The sequence below is a fragment of the Haematobia irritans genome, chromosome 4 (genome assembly GCF_050003625.1).
Source record: "Haematobia irritans isolate KBUSLIRL chromosome 4, ASM5000362v1, whole genome shotgun sequence".
Classification (NCBI taxonomy): Eukaryota; Metazoa; Arthropoda; class Insecta; order Diptera; family Muscidae; genus Haematobia; species Haematobia irritans.
This window is the reverse complement of record NC_134400.1, coordinates 204,988,084-205,011,336: the sequence shown is the minus strand read 5'-3', so window position 1 is coordinate 205,011,336 and position 23,253 is coordinate 204,988,084. Positions and strand designations below refer to the sequence as shown.

Genomic DNA, 23,253 nt, shown 5'->3' with positions numbered 1-23,253 from the left:
ACTAAATACAAAATTTCTAAGAAATTTTCTTTACAGCCAAAGTTTGTATGCAATTTTTTCTAAAGAAAAAATTCGAAGGAAACTTTCTCTAAAACAGAATGTCTATAAAATTTTCTCTATAGTCCAAAATTTCTAAGAAATTTTCCCTAAAGGCAACATTTTATGAACTTTTCTCTAAAGACAAAATTTCTATAAAATGATCTCTACACACCAACAAATTTTACAGATTCAATCACAAAATTAATTGATCCAATTAATTATACCCTAAATCACATAGTGGTCAGGGTATAATAAGTTTGATCGGCCAAAAAATGTGTCTACCAGAAATATTGATTTTAGACCCCATAAAATATATACCGATCGACTCAGAATCACATCCTGTGTCGATCTAGCGATTGGTGACCGTCCGTCCGTCTGTCCATGTATTTATTGTTCACAGGATTCCGGTCGCAATTATTAACCGATTTGGATGAAATTTGGTACAGGGTGTTTTTTGAGCACAAGGACGAATGCTATTGAATTTGGAAGAAATCGGATCAAATTTAGATATAGCTCCCATATATATGTATCGCCCGATTTCGACAAATGGAGTCACGTTGCGCTTTTTTACCAACCGATTGTCATCAAATTATGCACTTAGTAAACTTTTTCATCACCCTTTAAGTCTGCAAAATTTCATCGAAATCGGTTCAGATTTAGATATAGCTCCCATATATATGTATCGCCCGATTTTCACAAATTTGGCCATAAAAACCTTATTTATAAGGCGATCTTACTCAAACTTGACTTACTCTAATCTTTTATGGTACTGACAATATGTGCCAAAAATAACCGAAATCGGTTCAGATTTAGATATAGCTCCCATATATATGTATCGCCCGATTTTGCCAAATTTGGCCGTAAAACCCTTATTTATCAACCGATAGTGCTCAAAGTTGCGTAAATATAATCTTCTATACCTCTAACTGTATGTGCTCAATTTCATCGAAATCGGTTCAGATTTAGATATAGCTCCCATATATATGTATCGCCCGATTTGGTCAAATTTGGCCGTAAAACCCTTATTTATCAACCGATCGTACTCAAAGTTGGCTAAATGTAATCTTCTATGCACTAACTATATATGCAAAATTTCATCGAAATCGGTTCAAATTTAGATATAGCTCCCATATATATGTATCGCCCGATTTTGAAAATTTGCCCCTAATAACCTTATTTTTGAACATAGGGGCCTCATTTATTAACTGATCGTACTGAAATTTTACACAAAGTGACCTTCTGTGGTATGAATCATACCTGCAAAATATTATACAAATTGGTTCAGATTTAGATATAGGTCCCATATATATTAGAGGTGTGCACGTGAGTAATAGTTTACTCACGCTCACGCACACTCACGACTGAAAAATCATACTCACGCACACTCACGCACGATATTTTTTGGTAGGACTCACGCACACTCACGAAAAGAAAATTTGTACTCACGCACACTCACGCACGAAAACGTCGTGACTCACGAAAAATACCGTGACTCACGAAAAATATCGTGACTCACGAATAATTTTATGATTAATTTACCTTACCGAAGTGTCTGAAAACATGAGCATTATTAAAATCGAGAGTGTTATTAAGCTCTTAACATCCCAGGTGTCAATAAAATTGTAATTGGATATAACTGTTAAGCGTTTTATGTCGGTGAGCAGGAATATTTTCGTGAGTGTAATTCTTTACTCACGCACACTCACGAAGATATTATTTTCGTGACTCACGCTCACGCACGACATTTTGGTTTGTTAATCACGCACACTCACGCTGTTGTCATGAGCGTGACTCACGACTCACGCACGAATCACGAAAATGTTCGTGAGTCACGACAATTTCGTGTCACATGCACACCTCTAATATATATGCATCGTTCGATTTTGTCATATGTGGCCATAATACTCTTATTTATTAACCTATGTTATTCAAATTTCAAATTTTGATGTACTAGCTGATAGTATTTAGACTTACATGTAGCTCTTACATAAATCTATTGCCCTATTTGCAGAAATTTGGATTTATTACCCACAACTAATTGACCGATTTCCTCTTTTTATACCCTGCGCCACACTGTGGAACAGGGTATTATAAGTTAGTGCATATGTTTGTAACACCCAGAAAGAGACGAGGTAGACATATGGTGTCCTTGGCAATAATGCTCAGGGTGGGTCCCAGAGTCGATATAACCACGTCCGTCTGTCCGTCTGTCCGTCCGTCCGTCTGTCTGTGAACACATTTTTGTGATCAAAGTCTAGTTCGCAATATAAGTCCAATCGCCTTCAAATTTGGCACGTGTTCCTTTTTTGGGTCAGAATAGAACCCTATTGATTTTGAAAGAAATCGGTTCAGATATAGATAGAGCTCCCATATATATATTTCGCCCGATATACACTTCTATGGACCCAGCAGCCAGAGTTTTACCCCGATTAGCTTGAAATTTTGCACAAGAAGTACAATTGGTAGTATAGTCATGTGTGCCAAATTTGATTGAAATCGGTTCAGATTTAGATATAGCTTCCATATATATCTTTCGCCCGATATGGACTTATATGGCCCCAGAAGCCAGAGTTTTGGCCCGATTTGGTTGAAATTTTGCACTAGGAGTACAATTAGCAGTATAGTCAAGTGTGACAAATTTGATTGAAATCGGTTCAGATTTAGTATAGCTCCCATATATAGCTTTCGCCCGATTTACACTCATGTGAGCACAGTGGCCAATTTTTTACTCCGATTTAGTTGTTTCACCCTAGTGCATTAGCCAACTTAAATTTTGAGTCTATAGAATTTGTAGAAGTCTATCAAGTTCTGTCCAGATCGAGAGATATTAAAATGTATGTATTTGGGACAAACCTTATATATATAGCACCCAACACAACTGACAGATGTGGTATGGTATCGAAAATTTAGATCTACAAAGTGGTGCAGGGTATAATATAGTCGGCCCCGCCCGACTTTCTACTTTACTTACTTGTTTAATAATGGACTCAGTGGCATACTAACTCTTTTGGTGCAAAATAAACTAGACATTTCTGCTCAGATTGTGACAAGACACCCATAAACATGTTCTCCAAAACCTACACCAATGATACTCCACAAATGCTTATGTTTACTAATTCTGTAGGGGTGGTTTAGGGTATGATATAGTCGGCCCCGCCCGACTTTCTACTTTACTCACTTGTTTTTTAATTAAAAACGAAACTATTTTTAATCGCTATAGTATATTTCAATGAGTTTCTATAACTATATTTAATAATTTTTAGTTTGATTTAAAAATTCATTGTTTCAATTTCTTTTAATTAAAATTTAAAAAAAATATCCAGAATTAAGTGTCCTAGTTTGATTAAAAAGTTAATTGTATCAATTAATTTTTTAATTGAAAATTTAAAAAAAAATGTCAATCATTGACATAATTTTTCTAGTTTGATTAAAAGGTTAATAGTATCAATTAATTTTTTAATTGAAAAAGTTTTCAACTTTAATCAACTTTATTGTTGTTTTTGATCTCAGCTTAAAACCATTCATTGACTAAACTTAATTGGGAATATTATGGTGATATTTTTTTCTGTGTATAGTCCAAAATTCTATAAAATTTTCTCTATAGTCCAAAATGTCTAGGAAATTTTCCCTAAAGGCATTATTTCTATGTAATTTTCTCTAAATACGAAATTTCTATGAAATTTTCTCCAAAAAAACAAAATTTCTACGAAAATAATTTCCAATTGGAAATTTAAGATTCAACACCCAGAAAAATGTGACCCCTTCTTTAAGTTAAAATGAACTCATTGTGAAGAAAGTTGAACTTCGTATAGCGCCAAAGACATTTTTATTTGTTTGAACGATGTGATTTTCGTAGAAATTAGGAATAATGCATTCCATATATTAGTTAACATTTTCCTATATTTATGTACCACTATACTACAGAATGAAAAAATTTAACTGATTTGAATTCATATATGGAATGATTTTATTGAAATTTTTTCATTCATTTGGACATATCTTACACATTTGTGGTAAAACTTTTACTTCATAATTAGAACTGCTTACCTTCGTTTTTAAATACAATTTTATTTATTTATATAAACAATTTTATCTTCAATAAAAGACATGTTTTATTAATATATTGAATATATTTATTAAGAATCAACAGAATCGAATCTCTTTGAAATATTAGTTTATTATTCCACTATTTCCAATTTCCATGTGATATTATCAACTGTAAAACGCACTTTTTCTTCTTCTTGTACTTTTCACTTTTAATAAGTTGCTGCCTAACGATTTTGTCCTCCTTTTACAATTTCAATACCTACAAATATAAACAAGTATATACGGCCGTAAGTTCGGCCAGGCCGAAGCTTATGTACCCTCCATCATGGATTGCGTAGAAACTTCTTCTAAACACTGCCATCCACAATCGAATTACATAAGTTGCGGTAACGCTTGCCGATGGCAAGGTATCTTAAAACCTCCTAATACCATCTTCTAAATTGTATGTAAGTCCATACGTGGTATATATTAAATCAAAAAAGATCGATCCAATACGTATATAATTCAGTTTGACAAAGTAGACATAAAATTTTGACAAAATTTTCTACAGAAATAAATTTTTAACAAAATTTTCTATAGAAATAAAATTTTCACAAAACTTTCTATAGAAATAAAAATTTTGATAAAATTTTCTATAGAAAGAAAATTTTGACAAAAATTTCTACAGAAATAAAATTTTAACAAAATTTTCTATAGAAATAAACTTTTGACAAAATTTTCTATAGAAATAAAATCTTGGTAGATTATTTTTGGGTCGAGTGGCAACCATGATTATGAACTGAATAAAATTTGAACAAAATTTTCTATAGAAATAAAATTTTGACAAAATTTTCTATAGAAATAAAATTTTGACAATGATGAAAATTTTATTATGAACCAAATAAAATTTCAACAAAATTTTCTCTAGAAATAAAATTTTGACAAAATTTTCTATAGAAATAAAATGTTGGTAGATTATTTTTAGATCTAGGGCAACCATGATTATGAACCGATATGGACCAATTTTTGTGTGATTGGACCAATTTTGGTATGGTTGTTAGCGACCGGATCGGATGAATTTTGCTCCTCCAAAAGGCTCCGGAGATCAAATCTGGAGAATGTTTTATATGGGGGCTTTATATAATTATGGACCGATATGGACCAATTCTGGCACGGTTGTCAAAGATCATATACTAACACCATGTTCCAAATTACAACCGGATTCGATGAAATTTGCTTCTCTTGGAGACTTCGCAAGCCAAATCTGGGGATCGGTTTATATGGGGGCTATATATAATTATGAACCAATGTGGACCAATTTTTGCATGGTTGTTAGAGATCATATACCAATATCATGTACCAAATTTCAGGCGGATCGGATGAAATTTGCTTCTCTTTGAGGCTCCGCAAGCCAAATCTGGGGTTCGGTTTATATGGGGGCTATATATAATTATGGACCGATGTGGACCAATTTTTGCATGGTTGTTAGAGACCAAATTTCAGCCGGATCGGATGAAATACGCTTCTCTTAGAGGCTCCGCAAGCCAAATCTGGGGTTCGGTTTATATGGGGGCTATATATAATTATGGACCGATGTGAACCAATTTTGGCATGGTTATTAGAGACCATATACCAACACCATGTACCAAATTTCAGCCGGATCGGATGAAATTTGCTTCTCTTTTAGGCTCCGCAAGCCAAATCTGGAGATCGGTTTATATGGGGGCTATATATAATTATGGACCGATGTGGACCAATTTTTGCATGGTTGTTAGAGACCATATACCAACACCATACACCAAATTTCAGCCAGATCGGATGAAATATGCTTCTGTTAGAGGCTCCACAAGCCAAATCTTAGGGTCCCTTTATATGGGGGCTATACGTAAAAGTGGACCGATATGGCCCATTTGCAATACCATCCGACCTACATCAATAACAACTACTTGTGCCAAGTTTCAAGTAGATAGATTGTTTCGTTCGGAAGTTAGCGTGATTTCAACAGACGGACGGACGGACGGACATGCTTAGATCGACTCAGAATTTCACCACGACCCAGAATATATATACTTTATGGGGTCTTAGAGCAATATTTCGATGTGTTACAAACGGAATGACAAAGATAATATACCCCCATCCTATGATGGAGGGTATAAAAATCATAAAACATTTTTGTTGCAAAAGGTTAGCGTCACTGAATATTACCTGATAATTGAAGATTCCAAAATGAAGACAAATGAAAGGGTTGTTATTCTGCTGGTGTTTTCTTTCTTTATACACTATAACGAACATTAATAGATTTATTTAAAAAAACGAAAATTTTTCTCACTAATTTAAAATAACAAATATTTTATATATTTTATTTGTTATTTATTATATTATTTTACCATATTATTTTTTATCAATCTCTCCGTATACCAAAACAACGCGATTCCAACTAAAATTGGAATTACACCCACGCGCAAACACATCGATTACGATGACAGGTATCGATTACAGGTAGACAATAGAAATTTAGGAAAATTTCCTATATTCTAACAAGTGTGTTTCCTTAAGTTTTGAAAGGATTGCATACTTCTTAGTACGAATGAACTAAAATATTTTTCTATGCCAAGTGTTGTTCGTATGTATGAAAAACTTTCTATTATAAAGGAAGTCGCAATTATCATTTTATAAGAAATTTTACTAATTTTGAGGAAACTTGGTTTTAGTTCGGTTTTTTGTTGATTTTTACGAATGCTTTGTTATCGGTGAATAAAATTTTCTTTTTCAGTAGTAAATTCTTATACCCAGCGAAGAAAATAGTATGAGTAAAATTCCATGCCTTATTCTAGTTAATGAACTAATCCTAACTGCTTACAGTTTAGGATTTTTTTACTGAAACGAGTAAATTTTATTATTTTTCACAAAAATTTACCTTAATGGAAATGAAATGGATAAACTATATTGATGAAAATGTTTTCCTTTAGTTTCGAAGGCACTTTTTTCTGTCATTTGGATTTAAAAAATGTCATTTGGATTTAAACGAAGATGAATTAAAAACTCAAATGGAATTGATGAAAAACTTTTGGAGCCGCCAAGCTTTGGCCGAAGCTCAAATAGTTTTTATGAAATTTTCTCAAAAGACAAAACATCTATAAAATTTTCTCTAAAAACAAAATTTCTATGCAATTTTATCTAAAAACAACATTTTTATGAAATTTTCTCTATAGTCCAAAATTCTATGAAATTTTCCCTAAAGAGAAAATTTCCATGACGTTTTCTATAAAGTTAATATAAAGCCACGTGTAAAATATTTGATAATTTACTGTGTGATAAGAACATCAATAAAACCTTAAATAATATTTTTAATCTGCCGCTAATCGATGTTAAATCGAATGTGGATAATTAGATTAAAAGTAACAGCTACTTTTATTAGCCTAAAAAAACTACTGGCCTTTTATAGCCTTGAGAGAGTAGCAAACATCCACAAGTATTTTTTCTTAAGATAGGCAAGTCGAAGTTTTTTATGCTCCATCTCCTGGGTTACGATCTTTTAATGTTTCCTCAATTTCGCGTCGTTCCACATACACATATCTCGATATTCCATGCAATAAAATTGAGAAGCTATTCAAATTCAACTTTTCTGCCCTCTTGCTGTTGACGTTAATGGATACTGCTCTGCTTTTACTACCTTCCATGTGATATGCGCTTATTACCATCAAGAGGCGAAAATCGTAGTCATTTCAAAGCAAGTAATCCACCGGAGCATTCAGTCATTGACGGAGACTCGAAAGCTTAGGACGGGTTGTGTTTTTTGGTCTTTCCAAGAGAATAAAGTGATTTTTATATTTGAATTCAAGTGTCATTTTTTGGCCATAATAATTCCGTCAACATTGTAATAATCAAAAAATAGAGAAAGTAATGAGCAAATCTATGATCAGAGTGTTGTGACATTAATAAGGAATCAATGAAGCCAATAATCGAGGCTAGTGTTAAGCAAATGTGTCAGTGAATACCAGTTCAGGAACTGCAAACGAAATCGACTCTATTTAAGCCAAGAAACTCCATATACCACCCATCGAAACAGCTGATCAATCTATCTGCAATATTTCAAGGTAAACAACAGCCAATGCAGACGGACATTATGGATTAATTGTGTGCTTACTGTGTTTTTAATTTCCTCCCAGAGACTTAAAAAGCCAATTTGAAGTGTCTGGTTTCAACAGAATGTGAACATTTGCATTTGGGCCGGTTTCTGAAAAACAAGTCTGTGTGTTTTTTTTACACCATTGTGAAGGAATTACCTGAAGTAAAATAGGAAAGTGCAGAAGTTAAACCCACCTACAACTTTATGAAGCTCCATTTTATACATAGTGAAAAATATGTAAAGGCAATTGTAATTGTTTGTGAGAAATATCTAACAGGGGCTAAATGACATCCTTAATCACATCTACGGACATATTCATGAATTTGGTTTTGGTTTCGGCTTTTCTAAAATTTGCAAGAGTTGATTTTTCTTGTGCACCTAAAAAAAAAGTGAACCTACCGTGGAAGAAAATGTAGGTTTATTTTAGAAAATTTTAACTAAAATAGTTTTCTAATTGCAACATGTTACAAATAAGTTAATACTTTTTGTCGACTTGAAGAATTTTTTGTAAATTTTTAAAAATAATTAATTTTTTTCTGTTGTTTAAGAAAATTTCATATGTTGAAAGAAAAAATTGGATTTAAAAATTGTTAAAATGTCTTTAGCTCTGTACGAAGTTTGAGACAGGTACAATTTTAGTAAAATTTACTCATTTAAGAGACTTATGAACTCAATTTAAGCAAACTTCTGCCATTTTAGGAAAATATGAACTATTTAATTTTTAGTGAAATTGTGCACTATATTTGTATACAACTGTTTTTCTTATTTTTAATTCACGTCATTAAAGTTAGCAAAAAATTATTCAAATAAGGAACATTTACTCATATTGTGCAAAATTTAACTAAAATTAACTAATCTTCATGAACTAAAATAAAGTTCAGTTGGCATTAGAGCCCCCTTTTTCTGGGTGTGAGTAAAAGTCGACTTTCACTTAGTTTCCATTTATTTCTATACCATCCACCATAAGATGGGGGGTATATTAAATTTGTAATTCCGTTTGTAACACATCGAAATATTGCTCTAAGAAATATTGCTCATAAAGTATATATATTCTGGGTCATGGTGAAATTCTGAGTCGATCTAAGCATGTCCGTCCGTCCGTCTGTTGAAATCACGCTAACTTCCGAACGAAACAAGCTATCGACTTGTAGTTGTCATTGATGTGGGTCGGATGGTATTACAAATGGGCCACTTTTACGTATAGCCCCCATATAAACCGACGCTCAGATTTGGCTTGCGGTCCCTCTTGGAGGAGCAAAATTCATCCGATCCGGGTGAAATTTGGTTCATTTTGTTAGTATATGGTCTCTCACTACCATATAAAAATTGGTCCACATCGGTCCATAATTATATATAGCCCTCAATATAAACCGATCCCCCGATTTGGCTTGCGGAGCCTCTAAGAGAAGCAAGTTGCATCCGATCCGGCTGAAATCTGGTACTTGGTGTTAGTATATGGTCTCTAGCAAACATGCAAAAATTGGTTCACATCGGTCCATACTTACATAGCACCCATATAAACCGATCCCCAGATTTGATCTCTGGAGCCTCATCGATTAGCAAAATTCATCCTATTCGGTTGAAATTTGGTACGTGGTGTTAGTACATGGTCTCTGACAACCATGCAGGAATTGGTCCATATCGGTCCATAATTATATGGAGCCCCCATATAATCTGATCCCCAGATTTGACCTACGGAGACCTTGGAAGAGCAAAATTAACCCGATCTGGTTCAAATTTGGTACGTGGTGTTAGTAAATGGTCTCTAAGAACCTTGCAAAAAGTGGTCCATATCGGTCTATAGTTATATATAGCCGATCCCCAAAAATAATCTACCAACATTTTATTTCTATAGAAAATTTTGTCAAAATTTTATTTCTATAGAAAATTTTGTCAAAATTTTATTTCTATAGAAAATTTTGTCAACATTTTTTTTTTATGGAAAATGTTGTCAAAATTTTATTTCTATAGAAAATTTTGTCAAAATTTTATTTCTATAGAAAATTTTGTCAAAATTATATTTCTATAGAAAATTTTGTCAACATTTTATTTCTATAGAAAATTTTGTCAAAATTTTATTTTTATAGAAAAATTTGTCGACATTTTATTTCTATATAAAATTTTTTTATAGAAAATTTTGTCAAAATTTTATTTCTATAGAAAATTTTGTCAAAATTTTATTTCTATAGAAAATTTTGTCAAAATTTTATTTCTATAGAAAATGTTGTCAAAATTTTATTTCTATAGAAAATTTTGTCAAACTTTTATTTCTATAGAAAAATTTGTCAAAATTTTATTTTTATAGACAATTTTGTCAGAATTTTATTTCTATAGAAAATTTTGTCAACATTTTTTTATAGAAAATTTTGTCAAAATTTTATTTCTATAGAAAATTTTGTCAAAATTGTATTAGTACAGAAAATTTTGTCAAAATTTTATTTCTATTGAAAATTTTGTCAAGATTTTATTTCTATAGAAAATGTTGTCAACATTTTTTTTTCTATAGAAAATTTTGTCAAAATTTTATTTCTATAGAAAATTTTGTCAAAATTTTATTTCTATAGGAAATTTTGTCAAAATTTTTTTCTATAGAAAATTTTGTCAAACTTAATTATATACGTATTTAATAGGTATTTTTATACCCTTCACCACTACTGTGGTACAGGGTATAATAAGTTTGTGCATTTGTATATAACGCCAAGAAATAATTGTCATAGACCCTTCTTTTAGTATACCGATCGGATTAGAATTAAATTCTGAGTCGATTTAGTGATGTCCGTCTGTCTGTCTGTACAGGTCGCAGTTTAAGTCCGATCGTTCTCGAATTTGACATAAGGTCTTTCTTCGGGTAGAAGACAATCGCTATTGATTTTGAAAAATATCGGTTCAAATTTAGATATAGCTGCCATATATAGTTATCACCGATTTGATCATAATTCACGTATTTATGAACCGACGTTCTTCAAATTTTGTTTTTATACCCTCCATCATAGGATGGGGGTATATTAACTTTGTCATTCCGTTTGTAACACATCGAAATATTGCTCTAAGACCCCATAAAGTATATATATTCTGGGTCGTGGTGAAATTCTGAGTCGATCTAAGCATGTCCGTCCGTCCGTCCGTCCGTCCGTCCGTCTGTTGAAATCACGCTAACTTCCGAACGAAACAAGCTATCGACTTGAAACTTGGCACAAGTAGTTGTTATCGATGTAGGTCCGATGGTATTGAAAATGGGCCATATCGGTCCACTTTTACGTATAGTCCCCATATAAAGGGACCCTCAGATTTGGCTTGTGGAGCCTCTAACAGAACCATATTTCATCCGATCCGGCTGAAATTTGGTATATGGTGTTGGTATATGGTCTCTAACAATCATGCAAAAATTGGTCCACATCGGTCCATAATTATATATAGCCCCCATATAAACCGATCCCCAGATTTGGCTTGTGGAGCCTCTAAGAGAAGCATATTTCATCCGATCCGGCTGAAATTTGGTACATGGTGTTGGCATATGGTCTCTAACAATCATGCAAAAATTGGTCCACATCGGTCCATAATTATATATAGCCCCCATATAAACCGATCCCCAGATTTGGCTTGCGGAGCCTCAAAGAGAAGCAAATTTCATCCGATCCGGCTGAAATTTGGTACATGATGTTGGTATATGGTCTCTAATAACCATGCAAAAATTGGTCCACATCGGTCCATAATTATATATAGACCCCATATAAACCGATCTCCAGATTTTGTTTGCGAAGCCTCAAAGAGAAGCAAATTTCATCCGATCCGCCTGAAATTTGGTACATGATATTGCTATATGGTCTCTAACAACCATGCAAAAATTGGTCCACATCGGTTCATAATTATATATAGCCCCCATATAAGCCGATCCCCAGATTTGGCTTGCGAAGTCTCCAAGAGAAGCAAATTTCATCCAATCTGGTTGTAATTTTGAACATGGTGTTAGTATATGATCTTTAACAACCGTGCCAGAATTGCTCCATATCGGTCCATAATTATATATAGCCCCCATATAAAACGTTCTCCAGATTTGACCTCCGGAGCCTCTTGGAGGAGCAAAATTCATCCGATCCGGTTCAAATAAGGAACGTGGTGTTAGTATATGGTCGCTAACAACCATACCAAAATTGGTCCAATCACACAAAAATTGGTCCATATCGGTTCATAATCATGGTTGCCACTAGAGCCAAAAATAACCTACCAAAATTTTATTTATATAGAAAATTTTGTCAAAATTTTGAGAAAGATTTTCAAAATTTTATTTCTATAGAAAATTTTGTTCAAATTTTATTCGGTTCATAATCATGGTTGCCACTCGAGCCAAAAATAATCTACCAAGATTTTATTTCTATACAATATTTTGTCAAAAGTTTATTTCTATAGAAAATTTTGTCAAAATTTTTATTTCTATATAAAATTTTGTGAAAATTTTATTTCTATAGAAAATTTTGTTAAAATTTTATTTCTGTAGAAAATTTTGTCAAAATGTTATGTCTACTTTGTCAAACTGAATTATATACGTATTGGATCGATCTTTTTTGATTTAATATATACCACGTATGGACTTACATACAATTTAGAAGATGGTGTTAGGAGGTTTTAAGATACCTTGCCATCGGCAAGCGTTACCGCAACTTAAGTAATTCGATTGTGGATGGCAGTGTTTAGAAGAAGTTTCTACGCAATCCATGATGGAGGGTACATAAGCTTCGGCCTGGCCGAACTTACGGCCGTATATACTTGTTTTTTTTTTTGTTTTGAATGTTTTGTCAGTCCCGTAAAAACTGCCAAATATCAGCTAAATCGGTTCAGATTTATATATAGCTCCCATATATATCTTTCGTCGGATTTGGACTTATATGGTCCCAAAAGCGAGAGTTTTGCCCTGATTTGCTTCAAATTTTGCACAACGAGTTCGTTTAATAGTATCGTTAATTGTGCTAAATTTAGTTGAAATCGGTTCAGATTTAGATATAGCTCCCCTATATAACTTTCGTCCGATTTTGACTTATATGGCTTCAAAAGCCAGAGTTTTGCCCTGATTTGATTAAAATTTTGTACATGGAGTACGTTTAATAGTATCGTTAATTGTGCCAAATTTAGTTGAAATCGGTGCTTCTGCAATAGTATCGTTAAGTGTGCTTAATTTGGTTAAAATCGGTTCCGATTTAGATATAGCTCCCATATATATATCTTTCGTCCGATTTGGATTTATATGGCCTCAAAAGCCAGAGTTTTGCCCTGAGTTGCTTGAATTTTTGCACAAGGAGTGCGTTTTCTAGTATCGTTAATTGTGCAAAATTTAGTTGAAGTCGGTTCAGATTTAGATATAGCTCCCATATATATCATTCGCCCGATTTGGACTAATATGCCCACAGAGGCAAACGTGCTACCCTGATTTACGTGAAATTTTGCAGAGGGGGTAGAATTGAACTTGAAACTGTGCACAGGCAGTATAATTAAGGTTCTGCATATGCGTGTTTATTTTGGTTGAAGTCGGTTCAGATTTTGATATAGCTCCCATATATATCTTTCGCCCGATTTTCCGTCATATGACCACATAGGTCAAAGTTGTAATCCGATTTACGTGTAATTTTGCACAGGGAGTAAATTCAACATAGTAACTATGCACGTGAAATTTGATTGCAATCGGTTCAGATTTCGATATAGATTCCATATAAATGTTTTTCCTATTTAGGCAAAACTGGCCGAAATACCTTCATTATACCCTTCACCACTACTGTGGTACAGGGTATAATAAGTTTGTGCATTTGTATGTAACGCCAAGAAATAATTGTCATAGACCCTTCTTTTAGTATACCGATCGGCTTAGAATTAAATTCTGAGTCGATTTAGCGATGTCCGTCTGTGTGTCTGTCTGTCCGTCTGTCTGTTGATGTATTTTTGTGTGCAAAGTACAGCTCGCAGTTTTAGTCCGATTGTCCTAAATTTTGGTATAGGGCCCTGTTTCGGCTCAAAGACGATCCCTATTGATTTTGGAGAAAATCGGTTCAGATTTAGATATAGCTGCCATATATATTTTTCACCGATCTGGTCATAAGTGGCATGTATATCAACCGATCTTCCTCAAATTCCGTACATCCGAATATTTTAGAAGTCTCGAAAAACTTGCAATATATCGGCCAAATCAGTTCAGATTTAGATATAGCTCCCATATATAGCTTTCGCCCGATTTACACTCATTTGCGTACAGAGGCTAATTTTTTGCTCCGATTTAGTTGAAATTTTGCATAGGGAATAGAATTAGCATTGTAACTATGCGTGCCAAATTTGGTTGAAATCGGTTCAGATTTAGATATATCTCCCATATATAGCTTTCGCCCGATTTACACACATATGACCACAGGGGTAAATTTTTAACTCCGATTTAGTTGAAATTTTGCACAGGGAGTAGAATTAGCATTGTAGCTATGCGTGCCAAATTTGGTTGAAATCGGTTCAGATTTAGATATAGCTCCCATATATATGTTTTTCTGATTTCGACAAAAATGGTCAAAATACCCACATTTTCCTTGTAAAATCGCCACTGCTTAGTCGAAAAGTTGTAAAAATGACTAATTTTCCTAAACTTCTAATACTTCTGTCCAAATCGAGTGATATTTAAATGTATGTATTTGGGACAAACCTTTATATATAGCCCCCAACACATTTGACGCATGTGATATGGTATCGAAAATTTAGATGTACAAAGTGGTGCAGGGTATAATATAGTCGGCCCCGCCCGACTTTAGACTTTACATACTTGTTTTTTAATAAAATTTTGGGCTACGCTTTTTTTTTCTTGCTGGGTCAAAATGCTTTCGTACGCTTGTAATAAAATGGACTGTCACTGGAATAAATCTGCCGGTTTTTATACGAACGGTTTAGAAATGATAGCAACATGAAGTTGGTTGCAATACATTTATCAGCCACCCTATATTAGTTTTCGTACCACCCTTATTGGAACTGATTCATGCGGCTTGTATTGCAAGAGGATCACGCCTATTTCTGGGGATTGTCCTGTAATATCTCCTTGATCTCATTTGCTTAGTACAGATTGTAGTAGAACATCATTTAAGAGCATTTCTCTTTATACAATTCTCTTTGGAGCTTTTTTCACATGGCTCGCATGTTAAGAGCATTTCTCTTTCTACAATTCTCTTTGGAGCTTACTCACATGGTTCGGATGTAAAGAGAGCGCTCTAATGAAAATCAGTCGCTTTAATTTAAAAACAATATATTTACTTTTTTATACCCTCCACCATAGGATGGGGGTATATTAACTTTGTCATTCCGTTTGTAACACATCCAAATATTGCTCTAAGACCCCATAAAGTAGGGTAAAAAAAATAAACCGATCCCCAGATTTGGTTTGCGGAGCCTCTAAGAGAAGCAAATTTCATCCGATCCGGCTGAAATTTGGTACATGGTGTTGGTATATGTTCTCCAATGACCATGCAAAAATTGGTCCATATCGGTCCATAATTACATATAGCCCCCATATAAACCGATCACCCGATTTGGCTTGCGGAGCCTCTAAGAAAACCAAATTTCATCCAATCCCGCTGAAATTTGGCACATGGTGTTGGTATACATTCTCTAATGACCATGCAAAAATTGGTCCACATCGGCCCATAATTATATATAGCCCCCATATCAACCGATCCCCAGATTTGACTTCCGGAGCCTCTTAGAGGAGCAAAAGTCATCCGATGCGATTGAAATTTGGTACGTGGTGTTAGTATATGGTATCCAACAACCATGCAGGAATTGGTCCATATCGGTCCATAATTATATATATAGCCCCCATATAAATCGATCCCCAGATTTGGCTTGCGGAGCCTCTAAGGGAAGCAAATTTCATCCGATCCGGTTGAAATTTGGTACGTGGTGTCAGCATATGATAACGGTTCAAAATCATGGTTGCCACTCGAACCAAAAATAATCTACCACAATTTTACTTCTATAGAAAATTTTGTTAAAATTTTATTTCTATAGAAAATTTTTGTTAAAATTTTATTTTTATAGAAAATTTAGTCAAAATTTTATTTCTATAGAAAATGTTGTCAAAATTTTATTTCTATAGAAATTTTGTCAAAATTTTATTTCCATACAAAAATTTTTTCCAAATTTTATTTCTATAGATTTTTTTTTCCAAATTTTACTTCTATAGAAAATGTTGTCAAAATTTTATTTCTATAGAAAATTTTTGTTAAAATGTTATTTCTATAGAAAATCTTGTCAAAATTTTATTTCTATAGAAAATTTAGTCAAAATTTTATTTCTATAGAAAATTTTGTTAAAATTTTATTTCTATAGAATAGTTTGTTAAAATTTTATTTCTGTGAAAAATTGTGTCAAAATTTTCTTTCTATAGAAAATTTTGTGAAAATTTAATTTCTATAGAAAATTTTGTTAAAATTTTTTTATGTCTATAGAAAATTTTGTCAAACTGAATTATATACGTATTTGATCGATCTTTTTTGATTTAATATAACCACGTACGGACTTACATACAATTTAGAAGACGGTGTTAGGAGGTTTTAAGATACCTTGCCATCGGCAAGCGTTACCGCAACTTAAGTAATTCGATTGTGGATGGCAGTGTTTAGAAGAATTTTCTACGCAATCCATGGTGGAGGGTACATAAGCTTCGGCCTGGCCGAAATTACGGCCGTACATACTTGTTATTATTAGAACAAACAACTGGAAAATGTAAAAAAATGAGAATCATGTACTTCTTATAAGGCCAGGTCTTGTTGTGTGTAAACATTAAATAAAATAGTAAAATGGTCCCATTGTACCCAAGTGGCTCTTGAGCATTGCATTTGTTTGTATGAGAGGGAAAGAAAAAAGAGAGAGAAAAAAGTAATTTAAGATTGTCTCTAAATTTCAAACGAACTGAAATCTAATAATTTAATGTATTGGCCGCCTATTATTTAAAATTTGATTTTTTTTCTCGGAATAATTGTTTTTTTTAAATTTCTTTAATAATCTTTAGATAAACACTAGTTTGTTGTTTTTTTTTTATTCTACCTCGTAATCCGTTAATCTTTATGATATATTCACTATCGTATACTACAACTTTAATGATCCATCATAATTTCATTTAAAATCTTTTGGAACACATGCCAATTGGAGTGACGACTGTCTATCTTTATGGCCCAGCAAATAATAAATCATATCTTTTGATATTTTCATTCACACCCATATTGGGTATTAGGAGGCTTTCTTTCAGCTAAAACAGTTGCCAGTTTGAAAATCATGTGAGTTTAATAGAAAAACAAAAACACAAACGAAAATGAAAATGAAAATGAAAAAAGTGAAATTGATAATCGCCATAGAAAATGAAATTAATTGCATACTCGATTGAAAAACTCAATTAAGTTGACACATGGAAAATCGTAATGAAGCTCATGACATTTTCACAATAGAGGCTAATTTATCCCATATTCCCATGGTAGCCAAATCTGGGTAAACTTCCGTATATCTTACACCCCTGCCCTTATCGCTTATTACTAGTGATCACGAATGTTTCAAATTCATTAAATATTTAGCTTAATAATTTGTCATTGTTCATTATTTTTGTCAATAATGAAAATTATGAGATATTTTTTTCGCCATTGTTGCCCATGATAATAGACTGAGACAACACAATTATTTATACAAGTGATACTTTCAGTTTTACAACACTCAATAATGACAAATGTCAGGGTAAGGATTTTATTTAGATTTCATCTTTTTATCTCTGATAATAAATTACGAGACCTGGCTGTTAATGTAATTAAAAAAAAAACAAAAGTTACGTGGTAGTTTTTAAAATGTCAATAAAATATTATTATTACACAAATTACGGTAATATAAATAAGGCGGAGAATATGAATCTTAATGAAAGCTCTATTCTATACAAAAAAACAAGTAAAGAAAGTCTAAAGTCGGGCGGGGCCGACTATATTATACCCTGCACCACTTTGTAGATCTAAATTTTCGATACCATATCACATCCGTCAAATGTGTTGGGGGCTATATATAAAGGTTTGTCCCAAATACATACATTTAAATATCACTCGATCTGGACAGAATTTGATAGACTTCTACAAAATCTATAGACTCGAAATGTATGTCGTTAGTAAAAAAATATGGGAAACATTTAAATCTGAAGCAATTTTAAGGAAACTTCGCAAAAGTTTATTTATGATTTATCGCTCGATATGTATGTATTAGAATTTTAGGAAAATTAGAGTCATTTTTACAACTTTTCGACTAAGCAGTGGCGATTTAACAAGGAAAATGTTGGTATTTTGACCATTTTTGTCGAAATCAGAAAAACATATATATGGGAGCTATATCTAAATCTGAACCGATGTCAACCAAATTTGGCACGCATAGCTACAATGCTAATTCTACTCCCTGTGCAAAATTTCAACTAAATCGGAGTTAAAAATTGACCTCTGTGGTCATATGAGTGTAAATCGGGCGAAAGCTATATATAACCAAATCTGAACCGATTTCAAAAAAATTTGGCACGCATAGTTACAATGCTAATTCTACTCCCTATGCAAAATTGCAACTAAATCGGAGCAAAAAATTGGCCTCTGTGGGCAATTGAGTGTAAATCGGGCGAAAGCTATATATGGGAGCTATATCTAAATCTGAACCGATTTGGCTGATATTTTGCAAGTTTTTCGAGACTCATCAAAATATTCGGATGTACGGAATTTGAGGAAGATCGGTTGATATACACGCCAATTATGACCAGATCGGTGAAAAATATATATAGCAGCTATATCTAAATCTTAACCGATTTTTTCCAAAATCAATAGGGATCGTCTTTGAGCCGAAACAGGACCCTATACCAAATTTTAGGACAATCGGACTAAAACTGCGAGCTGTACTTTGCACACAAAAATACATCAACAGACAGACAGACAGACAGACGGACAGACAGACAGACGGACATCGCTAAATCGACTCAGAATTTAATTCTAAGCCAATCCGTATACTAAAAGGTTGGTCTATGATAACTCCTTCTTGGCGTTACATACAAATGCACAAACTTATTATACCCTGTACCACAGTAGTGGTGAAGGGTATAAAAACTAATAATTTCCTCAGAAACAAAATTTTAGACCAACAAAGTTTTGCTTTATTGGAAAATTTGTCTCTTGTATCTTGTATATTGACCTTGTATGAAAGATCAATTTTCGACTTTGTATACTTAAACCATTTAAGATATAATTACCTTGGGAACGAGATTCCTATTGAACCCATCTACTATGTAGCGAAATCCCAACAAAAGAGCAATTATTGTAAGGTTTTACAAACATGCGTGGAATTCTAAACGTTATAAGGAGTTTAGCTTACACCATCAAGGGAAACTTACTGATCTAACACGAAAATTAAAAATTTTCTTTGATTCTTTTCCTCTGTTGGTTAAGCTACTAGTTTAGACAACACAATGGTTTTAAGCTGAGATCAAAACAACAGATATTGAATTTATTTAAAATTTTGTTACAATTTTTACTTCTACAGAAAATTTTGTCAACATATTTATTTCTATAGAAAATTTTGTAAAAAATTAACTTCTATAGAAGATTTTTTAAAACTTTTTTCTAAAGAACATTTTCTAAAAAAATTATTTATATAGAACATTTTTTCAAAACTTTATTTAGAACAATAATTTGCAAAATCTACCAAAACTTTAAGAATTCTACCAATCTACCAAACATTAAAAAATCCACAATTTTTGGTAGAATTCTATCAACTTTGTCAACCGTGTTAGGGATAATATATTGACCTAATTTTAGAACACGCAATTTAAACAATATTAATGTCCTTAATTTTTTTAAAAATAAATATCCTATAATTAAAATAAATTTCAAATTCATTGCTTCAAATTTTTTCATTAAATTTATAACACAAATATATTGATCTAATCTCAAAAGTCTTTTCGATTTTTGTAGAATTCTAACAAAAATTGTAGATTATTTACTGCTTGGTAAATTTGTAGAATTCTTGAAGTTTTGGTAGATTTTGCAAAATATGTATAGAAAAAAATTTTTGACAAAAAAATTCTATATAAAAATAATTGACAAAATTTGACAAATTAAAAATTTTTAAAAGATTTTTGCCAAAATTTTCTATAGAAATACATTTTTGACAAAATTTTCTATAGAAATACAATTTCTTATAAAAATAATATTTTGAAAACATTTCCTATAGAAATAAAATTTTGACAAAATTTCTTATAGAAATAAAATTGTAACAACATTTTCTATAAAAATAAAATTTTGACAAAATTTTCAATAGAAATAATATTTTGGCAAAATGTTCAATAGAAATTATATTTTATTTCTATAGAAATACAATTTAAACAAAATTTTCTATAAAAATCAAATTTAACAAAATTTTCTAAAGAAATAAAATTTTGACACAGTTTTCTATAGAAAGAAAATTTTGACAAAATTTTTTATAGAAATAAAATTTTCTATAAAAATAATTCAATAGAAATAATATTTTGACAATATTTTCCATAGAAATACAATTTTGACAAAATTTTCTATAGAAATAAAATTTTTACAAAATTTTCTATAGAAATAAAATTTTGACAAAATTGTCAATAAAAATAATATTTTGACAAAATTTTGTATAGAAATAAAATTTTGACAAAATTGTCAATAAAAATAATATGTTGACAAAATTTTGTATAGAAATAAAGATTTGACAAAATTTTCTATAGAAATAAAATTTTGACAAAATTTCCTATAGAAATAATATTTTGACAAAATTTTCAATAGAAATAATATTTTGAAAAAATTTCCTATAGAAACAAAATTTTGAAAAAATTGCCTATAGAAATAAAATTTGGACAAATTTTCTATATAAATTAAATTTCGACAATATTTTCCAGAGAAATACAATTTTGACAAAATTCTCTATAGAAATAAAATTTTGACAAAATTTCCTATAGAAATAAAATTTTGACAAAATTTTCTATGCAAATAAAATTTTAACCAAATTTTCTATAGAAATAAAATTTTGAAAAAATTTTCAATATAAATAAAATTTTAACAAAATTTTCTATAGAAATAAAATTTTAACAAAATTTTCTATAGAAATAAAATGTTAACAACATTTTCTATAGAAATAAAATTTTGTCAAAATTTCCTATGAATAAACTTTTGACAAAATTTCCTATAGAAAAAAATGTTGACAAAATTTTCTATAGAAATAATATTTTGACAAAATTTTCTATAGAAATTAAATTTTGACAAAATTTTCTATAAAAATAAAATTTTGACAAAATTGTCTATAGAAATAATATTTTGACAAAATTTTCAACAGAAATAATATTTTGACAAAATGTTCTATAGAAATCAAATTTTGACAAAATTTTCAATAGAAATAATATTTTGACAAAATTTCCTATAGAAATGCAATTTTGAAAAAATTGTCTATAGAAATAAAATTTGGACATATTTTCTATAGAAATTAAATTTTGACAATATTTTCCATAGAAATAAAATTTTGACAAAATTTCCTATAGAAATAAAATTTTGACAAAATTTTCTATGCAAATAAAATGTTAACAAAATTTTCTATAGAAATAAAATTGTGACAAAATTTTCAATATAAATAAACATTTAACAAAATTTTCTATAGAAATAAAATTTTAACAAAATTTTCTATAGAAATAAAATGTTAACAACATTTTCTATAGAAATAAAATTTTGACAAAATTTCCTATGAATAAACTTTTGACAAAATTTCCTATAGAAAAAAATTTTGACAAAATTTTCTATAGAAATAATATTTTGACAAAATTTTCTATAGAAATAAAATCTTGACAAAATTTTCTATAAAAATAAAATTTTGACAAAATTGTCTATAGAAATAATATTTTGACAAAATTTCAATTCAATTCAATTCAATTTCAATAGAAATAGAAATAATATTTTGACAAAATTTTCTATAGAAACAAAATTTTGACAAAATGTTCTATAGAAATAAAATTTTGACAAAATTTTCTATAAAAATAAAATTTTGACAAAATTTCCTATAGAAATAACATTTTGACAAAATTATCTATAGAAATACAATTTTGACAAAATTGTCTATACAAATAAAATTTTGATATAGGAAATAAAAATAAAAAAGTTTCTATAAAAAATTTCAATATCTTTAAAAATTTTAATTTTCGGTCATACTATCAAAGGCCATTGTAAGTTCTCCCTTTTTGTAGAAATAGTAACCTTCCTTTATTGGTGCAAGCTAACATCGTTGAAACATTTAAAATTCGACACACATACAATTCAAGGGATGTTTATACACCCTAGATATTGTCGCTAAAAGAATCATAATAGATACTATTGAAAATATTGAAATAAAGTACTAAAATAAAAAAAATAAAACATTTCCTTCGATGAAAACGACTTTTTTCATATTAACCCCAAATATGTGATCAAAAATTTCAAAATATTTTTTTTTAAATTTGGTAGAGTTTTGATAAAATCTTCTTAAAATTTTGGTACGAGTGACAACCGTGATCCCTAGTCTATTTGGGTTTGAGATGTAATTCCCTGCTGAACGAGATTCCTACTGCCTCAATCTACTATGCAGTGGACGAGATTGCTACTGCCCCCATCTACTATGTAGCGAAATCGCAGCCAAAGACCAATTATTTTTCTGAGTAAGGCTTTACAAATTCTATTAGACCGAAATAGGGATACAAAAAAGGAAAATATATTGACCTACTTTTAGTATACACAATTTAAACAATATTAGGGACAAATTTCATAAAAATAAAGAAACTATAATTAAATGAAAGCTCATACTTTTTTTTTTTAATTTTATCATTAAATTTAGGAAACGAATCTTTGAAATTTAAGTCTCTCTGTGTCTTTGATTTTTTAAAGTAAGGAAAAATATTTTCGATTTAAAGATATTTTTAAATTAACTGAAATATTGAATCTTTGGGTTAGAGCTTTTTTAATTAAACTTTGATTTTACTTTGAAGAATAATATATAAATAGCTT

The 23,253-nt window shown here is 31.0% G+C and overlaps 1 protein-coding gene across 1 annotated transcript in view; it reads left to right on the top strand.

Annotated features, from left to right (window-relative positions):
• The first annotated feature begins 7,798 nt into the window (after positions 1 to 7,798).
• Positions 7,799 to 23,253, top strand: part of MFS9 (major facilitator superfamily transporter 9) — a 38,970-nt gene continuing 23,515 nt past the window's right edge. The window contains exon 1 of the mRNA XM_075303847.1: positions 7,799 to 8,162. The gene's annotated coding sequence lies outside the window, so the exon portion shown is untranslated. The remainder of the gene's footprint in view (positions 8,163 to 23,253) is intronic.